Source organism: Tursiops truncatus, chromosome 7 (genome assembly GCF_011762595.2).
Source record: "Tursiops truncatus isolate mTurTru1 chromosome 7, mTurTru1.mat.Y, whole genome shotgun sequence".
In the NCBI taxonomy this organism is placed as follows: domain Eukaryota; kingdom Metazoa; phylum Chordata; class Mammalia; order Artiodactyla; family Delphinidae; genus Tursiops; species Tursiops truncatus.
This window is the reverse complement of record NC_047040.1, coordinates 51008464-51020069: the sequence shown is the minus strand read 5'-3', so window position 1 is coordinate 51020069 and position 11606 is coordinate 51008464. Positions and strand designations below refer to the sequence as shown.

The 11606-nt window shown below is 36.6% G+C and overlaps 1 protein-coding gene across 10 annotated transcripts in view; it reads right to left on the bottom strand.

Annotated features, from left to right (window-relative positions):
* Positions 1-7467: 7467 nt before the first annotated feature.
* Positions 7468-11606, bottom strand: part of PDE1A (phosphodiesterase 1A) — a 353371-nt gene continuing 349232 nt past the window's right edge. For 5 of the 10 annotated variants that reach the window (XM_073807514.1, XM_073807512.1, XM_073807515.1 and 2 more), the window contains 2 exons: positions 8324-11176; positions 7468-7627 (listed from right to left, as the gene is read on the bottom strand). The gene's annotated coding sequence lies outside the window, so the exon portion shown is untranslated. The remainder of the gene's footprint in view (positions 7628-8323; positions 11177-11606) is intronic. The other 5 variants (XM_073807518.1, XM_073807513.1, XM_073807516.1 and 2 more) reach the window with 5 other exon arrangements.

The window sequence follows — 11606 nt, the reverse complement described above, 5'->3', positions numbered from 1 at the left end:
AAATGAAAAGAGATGAAAATTAAAAGAATAAGTTTTCCTTCAGAAATGTTGGTTTCTTTTATTCTGTTCTCCAGTCTCAAAACACAGAGATCACAATTAAAAGCATAAGTTTTCCTTTGGAAAAGTGTTGACTTTCTCAGAAATTTTAAGGAAACCAGCTGAGATAATGGCTTTTCAGTTTCCTTTTCACACAATTACAGTTTACAACAAAATTTTTTTCATGATGACAACTTGGCTTCCGTTTGGCTGAATGGGCAAAGAGAGTTTCTGACCAAAACAAAACAAAACCTTTATCTTTTCCAGACAACATTTATAATATAATATAATAGTTAGTAGACAGGGTTTGAGTCACTCTGACTTGGGTTCAAATTCAACACCTACCAAATTTTTAGACTCAGTCTCTCTATTTGTAAAATGAGTACGATCATACCTACCTGTATTGCATTATTTTGAAAATTAAACAAGAAAAGACCTATAAAATGTTTAGCCCAGCATAATGAGCATTTAATAACTGGTGCAATTATTATTACTAGAATGAGAAAGGACTTGAGACTATCTATCCAAACCTTCTCTAGTTCATGATCCTCTCCAACAGCACAGACAATTGATTGACTGCTTCTCTAATTCTTGAATAGCTCCAGCTGAACCCCAAACCCAGCCAAGGAGCTCTAATTGTTCTTTTGTGTGTTAAACTCTCTCCTTCTCCTATACTTTACCTCCTTTCCTATGGCACAGCTGTTCAGATACTAAAGAACACTCTGGTGTCATCTCCTAAGTGGTCTCCTCTCTGTGATAAAATATCACCAGTTCTTCCCAATCTTTTCTCATCATCCTGGCCGCTCGCTCTTGTATCTCTTCAATTGTGTACGCTGAATCTGAGAAAGATTAAGTCAGGTGGATAAGTTTGAGACAGGCTGGGACCTGGGACCCTTTGCTGCAGTGCTGCAGTGCCTACACCTGGACACACCTCTCCTCAAGCAACAAAATACAAAGAAACTGTATGGGACTAAAAACAACTGCATGCCTGGGCAGTTGGGGCAAATTCTGGACAAAAGATACAAAGAGACCAAAAACCCAACGGCCACTTTTGAAAAGTCTGGAGCAAAAGCGGGGTACTGCACATGCCCCCTGCACACACCACCACCTAAGGGGTGGGCAAAACATCTAAGCCACCCCTCTGGCCTGACCCCTGGACACACCCTTACCCTCATTCCATATAAGGAACGAGCCCGACCCCCTCCGTAGCCAGCAAGCAAGGGAACCTTTTGTTTGTTCTCGCTGCACCCTGCCACAGCAGGTGGCCCAATAAAGCCTTGCCTGAATTTCTTGTCTGGCCTCTGATCAATTTCTATTGATGAAGGAGGCCAAGAATCCTGGTCAGTAACAAGCTGAGTATTTTTTGTGTCCCCCTAAACATGAGAAACTGAAGCAGAGAGTGTAGAAGGGCAGAGCAGGATTCTAGTGCAGAGTTCTTTCTATTAAACAGTGATTTTCTAACCCCAGAGTTGTTCAAGGTAAGCATCTTTATAAAAAACAAAATTCTCAGACTATTTTCTATTCTCAAAAAAGTTTACACCATCCATTGAAAATTTTAATTCAATTATGCCAATGCTTTCTACATTGTGGAAACATTATTTTAGGTTAGCCACGGAAAACTATTTTTATACTTACTTTTTATATTTATAAATACTATTATATATTAGAAAAGATACATAATCACCAGCCCCTAAGCTATTGTTACTTGGGATGAGACAAGCTTAAAGTGTTAGCGTATTTTAAATCAATTTTTAAAAAAATGTTAAATAACCATAGTAGAAGTGGTACCTCAAAATCACAAAAGTGATACACCATCGAGTGAAGTTTTGGAAACACCAGTATGGAGTATTGTCATAGCAAATAACTTAAGTGCAAGTATTGCAGAGTTTATTTAGTTGCAATATGGATTTATGAATTCATAAATAAACCAGTTATATTGTATTGATTTAAAAATTCTGTTTCTTTACCCACATCTAAAAGCAAACAGTGTAAAGTGCAAACTGATAATAGAAAAGCTTGTCTAACTACATTAAAGTGTTTATGCTTACATGTAATTTTGAGCATTTGATTTCTCTGAAGGAGGATGGGGGAAGAAATGTCCTTAGTTTTCCAAGTCTTTGATTCCAAAAACCAGTCTTCAAAGCTCCAGCAGATATATTAATCATTAAAAATGTCTATGTTACTGAAATGTGAAATCTGTTAAAGAAATTAAATTATTAGATTTTATATGTTATTATCATAACATTCTGAAGAACTAAATTTCGGAGGAAGAAGAGCTTCAGGAAAATGATGGAGGGCATCTTTTCACTGCTGTGTGAATTAGAACAAGTCAGACATCCTTAATTATTCTATACTATTTTTCATGGGATAATTTGGTGTAGTTTATAAAAGTGTACATTGGAAACAAGAAACCAGTATTCCAGTTTATTATTCAATAAATATATATGAATGCCTATGACATGCTAAACATTGTGTTGAGGACACAGGTGTTAACAAGATAGTTAAGGTCCTTAAATTCATGGACGAATATTCTAGTATTTGAAGACTGTCAATAGATATGTAAATTAATAAGTGAATTAGGTCATTTCAGATAGTGATAAACTCCTAGAAGGAAATAGAAAGAGGTGATGTAGCAGAGCGTGTCATTTCCTCTTTGTCATAACTGTGTGACATTGAGGAAGTTCTTTAATTACTCTGGGACCCAGTTTCCTATTCAGTAAAATGTGGAGAATGATATGGGGGAGGGGTAACCAGATGATCATGGGAGGCTCCTTCTAAATCTAAGATCTTTGTTTCTCCCTCTGACTCTTTCAGGAACTGCAGGCAAGCAGCAAAGGAGAGAAGAGGTGGGAACAGACAGAAAGCAGCAGCATTAAGGGAAGATGGAATCAGAAGAGAAAAGGTGTATCTTTGCATGCTTGTCTGACAGCCAACAGAACAAAACTGAGTTAGAAATACACATACACGTATGTATGCATGTATAGTATGTATGTAGGTAACAACCTTAGCATTGTAACCAATTGTTTTCTTTTACAACTTATCCTTAGAAAATGACCTAAAAAATGGTGATCAGTTTTTGTTTTTTTGTTTTAAGATTTAAAAGGAAACTTTCCAGGAAAAATTTCTCCTGCAAATGACTAATTGGATACTCTATTTAAGCATACAAGTTTGTTGCCATTAAGTGATGCTTAACAGATTTTTCCCTTTGCAGAGATTTACATGACATGGTATTAAATTCTCTGGAATGTTTCCACTGTGTTCTGAAGTAGTTAGTTATTTTCTTTTTCTCCTCCAGGTGCAAAATGAGTTGATAACAAACAGAAGCTGACTTGTCATTGCTGTGTTCCTACTTGAGCTTGGAAAAATACCAACACAAAACAAATACCATCACCACCATCACCTCCAGCTCCATCATCATGTGTTATTTTCTTTCTCCAGGATTGCTTTCTGAAGCACTTTAGATATGTTATACATAAATATTGACATATTTTTCAGAAATTGTTCCTTCATTTTTTTTTGCTAATCATTGATGCTGCACTATTTGCCAAATTCTTCCTTTTCATTTTAATTTATTTCTCTCTATAACCAAAAGTGTGATCTTGAATTTGAGTAAATTTTAAGTGATTCATTTTTAGTTTTTCTAGTTCTGGAATACAAGCTTTCTCTTACAATAAGGAGGCTTTTAAATTTATTTTCTTGCTTGCTTTTCAAATTCCATTGTATTTTTTTATTCCTTTGTTTCTTTTTCAAATTCTATTGGTCTTGATTCAATTTAGTTCCACAAATACATATATATAGATAGTCTACTACATACCAACTACTGATTCAAATGTTAGAGTTATAAAAATGAGAAGGCTAGTATTGTTGCCATCTTGCTAGTAACTCTTTGTTTAGTTCTTTACAATTAATAAAGTGGCCTCACCTATGTTTCTCAGCTAATAATCACATTAAATATGTATGACAGGTAGGATTCATTTTATGGATCAGGAAACTAGAGTCCAAAGAAAGTGGCCCTAAATGAACCCATAGTCCAACAAACTCTTCCACTAGCTTATGATTTGTTTGAGAAGTTGTAATAGTTTTTAGGATGAAAAAGCACATCCTCCTTAAGAACAAGAGGGTTTTACGTTTTCTTATAGTGCTTTATAGATCCACTTAGAAGTAAGCTTTCTACATTTCATACACGAAGCACACGGGGATAATTTTGCTAATGAGGCTGGATGGGAAGAGGAATCTGAGTTTAATTCTTTGGCATCGACTTCAAACTAAAACGACCTATGGCCAATAAAAAATCAAATTTGAAACTCTTTTTGAAGTATTTGGCTCATTTAAAAATCTTTTCTATGTTTAAATCTATACTTAAAATAACCTTTAATATCTTAAAAAAAAAGAATTGCCAAATTTATGACAATCTTATGTATGATATCTTCTTAGAGAGCAAGACATCAATCTTTTTAAGTTGTTTCTTTTTCTTGATTTCTAATAAATTGTAAAATAAAAATAATTTCACAAATTGCTATTTCTTATTATTACCTTTCATCTTCCCTGCACTCCCCAACCCCCAGAATTTGAGGAATGATAATTTTCACGTACCATCTCCCAGATTTTGTATTGCCGAGAAAGTAAAAATAATGTAAATGAGCATAATTACCTCAGACCTAAATGCATAATTGTAGAATATACTATATATATCATGGTATTAAAAAAACAACATGCTGCTTAAGGAGCAACCAAAGAGAACATTCTAACTGATACTTTCCTCAAGCTAACTGAGGAATGAGTTTCCCTGGAATTTAAAAATCCTTTTTTCTCAAAAGTAGTGATGGGATTCAGGACACGCTACTCCAAAATATGGCACCTTGGCATAGTGAATATTTTAAGTTGGAGGAGTTTGAGAAAACAGAAGCCAGAGGCTCACTGTGACCTTCCCACTGTCCTTCTCCCCTGAAACAGGCTATAAAACCCTCGTGTGAAAGGTGTCCTCCCTATACCTGGAGGAAAGGAGCATCTTTGTCTCTGAAGACAAAGGGACTGAGAAGAATCCAAACAAAGAGGCCTTGCTAGGTTTCCCCCAGTTTACTATATTTACCTTACACTCCTTAACCTGTCATATTCCTCCACAGCTGTCCATACTTCATAAATGCTAGCACAAATACACTCAGATCTGTTTCTTCGGATCTTCATTTCCTTATGAAGATTCCTGTGTCATGTAAAACTTATATTAAATACATTGCATACTTATTTCCTATTAATCTGTCTCTGTCAGTTTAATTTTTAGACCCAACCAGGAACCCTAAGAGGTGAGAATAACTTTCCTCCGCCACAGTACAGTTACAGTAGCAAAGGTATAACATGGCTTTGTATGAATCAAAGCAGTGGAACAATAAGAACTTTACAAAAATTACTTGGAGATGGTTGAACATCTCTCAAAGAATTATAGGAGAATATCTTCTCTCCTTCTTTATGTTTTAGAGGCTAGCACTTGCCAAGGCATTGCAGTAAATGGGTGGTTTCCCATTACATTTCCCCTGCAGAGTAAATTCTGTGGGTGTGTTTCCCTAATAGTACTAATTACATTACCAGATGTTGCTCTCACTTTCTTCTTTGCCCTAATGGGACATAGATTTCCTATGTTGAAATTGTCACTTATTTGTTATATTTGTCCAGTGTTTTAAACATTATGTGGGTCCTTTATTTGCTTTTGAAAACACTCAACAGTCTAAAGATTAAAATTTGACATGAAGGCCAATTATGACTAAGATAGGAATTATATTACTCATTACACTACTACTAACCATGCTATACCAGTATAGTTACCCTGGACTTCTGTATGATACTAACCTTGAGCTATCCATTTTCATTGTCAGTATAAATAAAGTTTTCATAGGAAGTAGTTCACTGGAACTGGTTGATATCTAAATGAAATTAAAAAAATAATTTTTCATAATATGGGCAGAAAAGTATTAAAAATTAGACATCATCATCATAAAACACCAAAAGCTGTACTTGTATAAAATAATTTAATGCAATATTTTGAGAAAAATACAATTGTCAAAATCAATACATTTTTACTTAAATCATAAAAATCTTTTTTTCATTGTGTAATGTGGAGTCAAAAGTTTTTTCTATTGAGGTATATATGTGTGTGTGGAGACTCTATATGTATGTATATAAAATACGTATGTGTACAAATATATATGTACATATATATAATGTAACCACACTGAAATAAAAAAGGAAACTTTTTTTAAAGAGCGAGAAGAGATTTAACCCATTTGTTATTAAGCACAGAGAATTAAAACTTTTTAAAATAAATACTTCCCTAAGTTATCATTTCCATGTTATTTTCTGTTAAGGGAAAGCTAGGTGGGAAAGCTAGAACAAACTAGACGAAAGGAAGAAAGGGAGGCTACCTCAACGGAAAGGTGAAGGGCTGTGGTGCCAGGGGAGATGGAAAGAGAAAGGAGCCAGAGGGAGAGAGCCCCAGGAAAAGGCGAGGCCAGCTCCTTCTCTCTCCCCATCCCTGGCCACACAACTTGCTCTTAGTAAGTTCCTGCCCACGGCTGCCAAGTCATCTCCATCTGAATGTGTCTTTTGCACCAGGGTTATTTCTAGCAGCCCTCTTGTCTCTGGTGGCTTGGAAGATTATGGTTTCAATGTTGACCCACTTGGCTTCTAGATGGCATCTGACTTACCACATATAGTGGATGCATCTGCTCTTCTCACACAGTTTCCACATTATCAAAGTTCCTCTCCGTTTTTGTTTCTGCCAAAGAAAGGCTTTTTTATTTTGCTAATAAGGACTCTGTGAAATGCTGGGGTTTGCTGGGGTGTGTGCCTGCAGTTTTTGTTGTTGTTGTTTTATTTATTTTTTTGAGAAACTGCTATTGTTGCTTCTAAGTGCACCTGGATGGTCTAATCATGTGTTTTAACATGTCATCCAGGAAGTCTAGAAGTTATTGTTATTTTATCTTTATGCTAATATTTTTCTTTTTAATATCTGCATTTAAAAAATTTCCCTAAAATCGAATGTCTATATGATATATATCAATATAGCTATCTGTCTCTCTCTCTATATCATATATATTGACATGTATTTCAATATATCTATATGTAGTTTTGTCTTTCTAAAGCAAGGACATAAATGCTGAAATCAATGATATGATCTCTGTTATAAAACAGCTGGACTACTCTTTACATGGAACAACCTCCCCATTACGTGGACTTCTAGGATATTGCTACTGAAGTCAAAACCGTGCAACTATAAGCATGAGTTAATTTTAAAGGAAGAAGGTGGAGCTCCTGGTAGATTCTTATTTTTATAGTTCATACTATTTCAGTTTTTTCAATGTGTCAGTCAATATTCTCAGCACCTTACATGGGCCATTTCATTTAATCGTTCTAATAATCCTATAAAATAGGTACTCTTACTATCTCCATTTCATAGGTGAGAAAATTGAGGCTTGTCCAAGATCACAGAAACCATTACCGACAAAGTCTGAAACTGAACTAAGGGCCAAATTCAGTCCTTGGGTGAGATATTTCTTGCCTCAGGTCTTCCACAGAAGAACTCAACGAGAAATAACAGCATCTGGATAAATATAAAATATAAATATAAAATATAAAATAATATTGTGAACTTATGTTAACTGAGAACCAACAATGTGTCAAGTACTGTCTAGATCCTTCAAATATTCTTCATTATTATTTTATCATTCCATCAGTCTTTGTGGTGAGAGGTTAGGTTAAGCTTAACAACTACCAACTACCAAGGACAATTGAGGTCACTGTTGCTCCAAAGCTTGTATGGTCCCCATTATTAATCATCAAGGCTATAGGAAATCAACCAGGAAATGTGAGCTTTTCTCCTTAGCAAAGTTGGTAAGATTAGTTACAGTTAATATATCTCTGCACCAGCAGACCCATCTCCCAAGGGTAGACATGAGACAGATGGGGAGACAATGTTTTTCTCGTATAATTCAGGTTTGCTTTTAGCATGCTATTAAGAATTAATTAAGAATTGATGCACTCCCCATTTGTCTGCTCTGAGAAAAAACATAAATGGTTTCTTGGAATTATGTAGACCTGAAGTGCTTGAAAAGTGGGTCTCATTTTGATTGAATTAACTAGAGATGTTCTCTGAAAGGATTAACTCAATCATATATCAAACATTTAGGACAAACAAGAATAAGCTTTTCCTTCCTGCCTTCAGTTATTCATTCATATTCATTTACTCAACAAATATTTACTGAATACCTACTATATGTAAGGCTAAGCGCTTCTTTACCTTAAAATCTGGCAGCAAACATATGACATGGGGAGCTGCAAGTTTCCAGCATGGAGGGATATGAGATGCGTTCGTCCAGAAAAGAGGATCTGAGAGTTCTGACCAGAGTGATGTGAAGAGGCTTTCTGGGAGAGCTGGCATGTGCTCAGGTCCTTGGAGGAAGGGGGGACAGTGACAGGTAAAGATGGCAAAGGGAGCCGCAAGACCCGCGCAGAGGAGGCGTCCTGTGCAGAGGCAGAGCAGAGACCCAGGAGTAGTGAGCGGTGTAGCGAAAGCTATGGCAAAAAAGATAGCTGGGGTTAGACTGTGAAGGGCTTTGAGTATTATGCTAAAGGGTTTAAACCTTACTCACATGTAGGCCTGTGGTTCTCAAAGTGAGATCTCCAGTCCAATAGCATCAGCATCGCTTCAGGCTCTACCCCGGACTTATCGCATCAGAATCTCTGAGAGGTGGGGCTTAGCATCTGCAGTTTAACAGACCCTCCAAGTGATGTTGATGCCTGCTACAGGTTGAGAACCAGTGCCGTAGTCAGCCTTGCTAAACTGCTCTGTGGGCCATGAATGGGGGACAGGGGTACTGGAAGTCATCATCTCCCTTATCCTCAGGGTAGTTACACAGGCCCTGGAGAAGCTAGAGCTCCTAGCGATGACAGCCACTTACACTAGCAACCTCTCTTTCATGCTAGGGTACAAACTCCTTGATCTGAAAAGGAAGCAGGTGTCGGCCCAGGGGCCAAATCTGCCAGATGGCCTGTTTTTGTGTGCCACTCCCGTCCCCCAAGTTAAGAATGGCTTTTACATTGTTTTTATGTTTGGCTTTTACATTTTTAAAGAGTTGTTAAAAAAAAGAAAAGGAAGAGAGGAAAGAAGAAGAAAATGAAGAGGAAGAAGGACGTGGACGAAAAGGAGAGGAGAGAGTGTGATGGAATGTGGCCTGCAAAACCTAAAGTATCTACTTCCTGATTCTTTATAGAAAAGGTTTACTGACCCCTGGTGTAGACAGGGAGAAACTGTTTTTGAGAAGAAGAGTGATAGGTCCAAAGAATGAATTAAGGATATTTAATATAATAACAGTATGCAGAAAAGAAAAATTGAAAAGAGCAAGAAGCAGAGAAGCCAAATGTGGAACACAAGTGGGATCGTAAAGATCTAAACCATGCAATGCTGTTTGAGCAGAAAAAAGGAAATGGGTCTTTAATACTTATAGAAACAATATAACTTAACTTTCAGTTGACCCAAGTGCTATGCCATAGCAAGATTCTCAACAACTGGAGAAATCATAGACTGTGTCCAGTTCAGCAATTTCTTGGGGTTTGGTTTGGTTTAGTTTTGAGGGAGTAGGACAGTGTTGAGAGCATGAACTCTGGAGCTCTTGTCTAGTGTAGAGGAAAAAACCTAATCTCTAAGTGCTTAGTGGGTGATTCAGATTATCTCCATAATATTTAATTATTGCATAGAACAGTGATATGTATAGAAATCAACCAGTTATCTTCTTAAAAGGCCAACTCCAGTTCAAAATTCTGGATGGGGCCTGAGATTCTTCATTTCTAAGACGTTCCCAAGTAGGGACCACACTTTCAGTAGCAAAGTTCTAGACTGAACACCAGTGGTTATTTGAAAAGCAAACTTTTAAGGTCACATATTAAGCATGGGAAATAATTCCTCCATCCACAGAAATCAAAGGCACCTTTTCTGCCGTAATACATGATTTAATTGGTTACCAAAGCACACCTGCCCCTGCAGTTGGTCACTGGAAATTCTGTCCTCTCAGAGTGGTAGTTTTTAGGGACAAGTGCCTGGATAGAGAATAAAGCATAGGATGGAATAAAGGTTAGAAAAGGAAGATAATGGATACAGTGGGTGGAGAAGACAGGACCGATCCTCCCATAGTGGCCAGGGACAGTCTATCTAGTGGTTTGGGGAGCCACACTCCGACTTCGAATCCAGGGTCCTCAACTTAATAGCTGTGTGATCTTACACAAATTATTTACCTTCTTCTGCCATGGTTTCTCATCTATAGATGGGGATAACAAATCCTCAAAGAGCAGTTAGTTACAGGGAGTAAAAGCGATAATGTCAGAAAATAATGTAATGCAGTAGTAAGACTGTAATAAGAACTAAATAATTGAATCTTTAATTATCAGAGATAAAAAGGTATCAGCTTGAGATGCAAAGGAAGCTCTCCAACCATCACAACTGGTAAGGAAATAACCTAGAAATTTATTAATGTTACTAAAGGACAAATAGCCCCCAAAAGAGCTTTAAATATACATGTTGGTCCATACATGGGATTTGTATCTTAAGTATTTGGAATTCCCTCCAAAGAAATTGCATGTATGTAACGTGGGACATCATTAGGTGCTTGTTTCTTGACTCTAAAATGTATGTTTTCATTGTAGTTTAAGGCTTGTACTAAAGGATGGATAAACTTTGTGATAGCAAATTAAACAGAAGATACAAGGCTTAACGTAGCTTCCAAAGGAAATATGTGTTTTATACCTACATTAAACAAAATTAAATTATTTTCAAAATTAAAATGTGGCTTTTGAAAGCTTTTTGATATTAGGTGAAAACTTATCATGGAATCACATTTAAAGTAAAAAGTTCAGTTAAGTGTCATGTATCTGCTGACTAGATAAATTTCTACATTTTCATCAGATGCTTTAGCATCACAGAGACACAGCCTGAGAGGTGACACATATTGTGCCAATTACTCTTAATTCAGTTAATTAAAACTCTCTAGGTCTTCACCTTGACTTGACACTCTTTGCTTCTTTATTATTCTCTGGTATTACCTTATTCACATTGTCCTTCTTCACAGAGCTGTCCTTTCCACTGTGCTTCTGTCCCATCCTACACAGATGTAGTAGAAAGAAAAAGAGGTCTTTGGTATCAGCATTCTAGGACCAATTCCAGTCTGGAATCTGCTGCTTGAGACCCACATGGCTTTAGACAAGGCTCTTTCTCTGAGACTTCGTTTCCTTACTCATATTGATACCCACTTTGCTGGATTATTGAGGATTAGGGATAATATTTGTTAAGTGTTTACCTGGAGCCTGTACATAGAAAATAGGCAATGAATATGAGCTTTTGTTTATTATTTGTTACTGAAACATCAACTCATGTGCCACCCATTCCAAGAAGTCTTCTTGGAAGCCCTGAAGATGGAGGCAGGTTTTACCTCCTTTAATACCCGGAGGTGCATTTTACTTGCACGTGGTTACTTTCACATGTGGCATTTTAGTTATTCATGTGTATAGATTATCTCCTTTATAAAATAGGA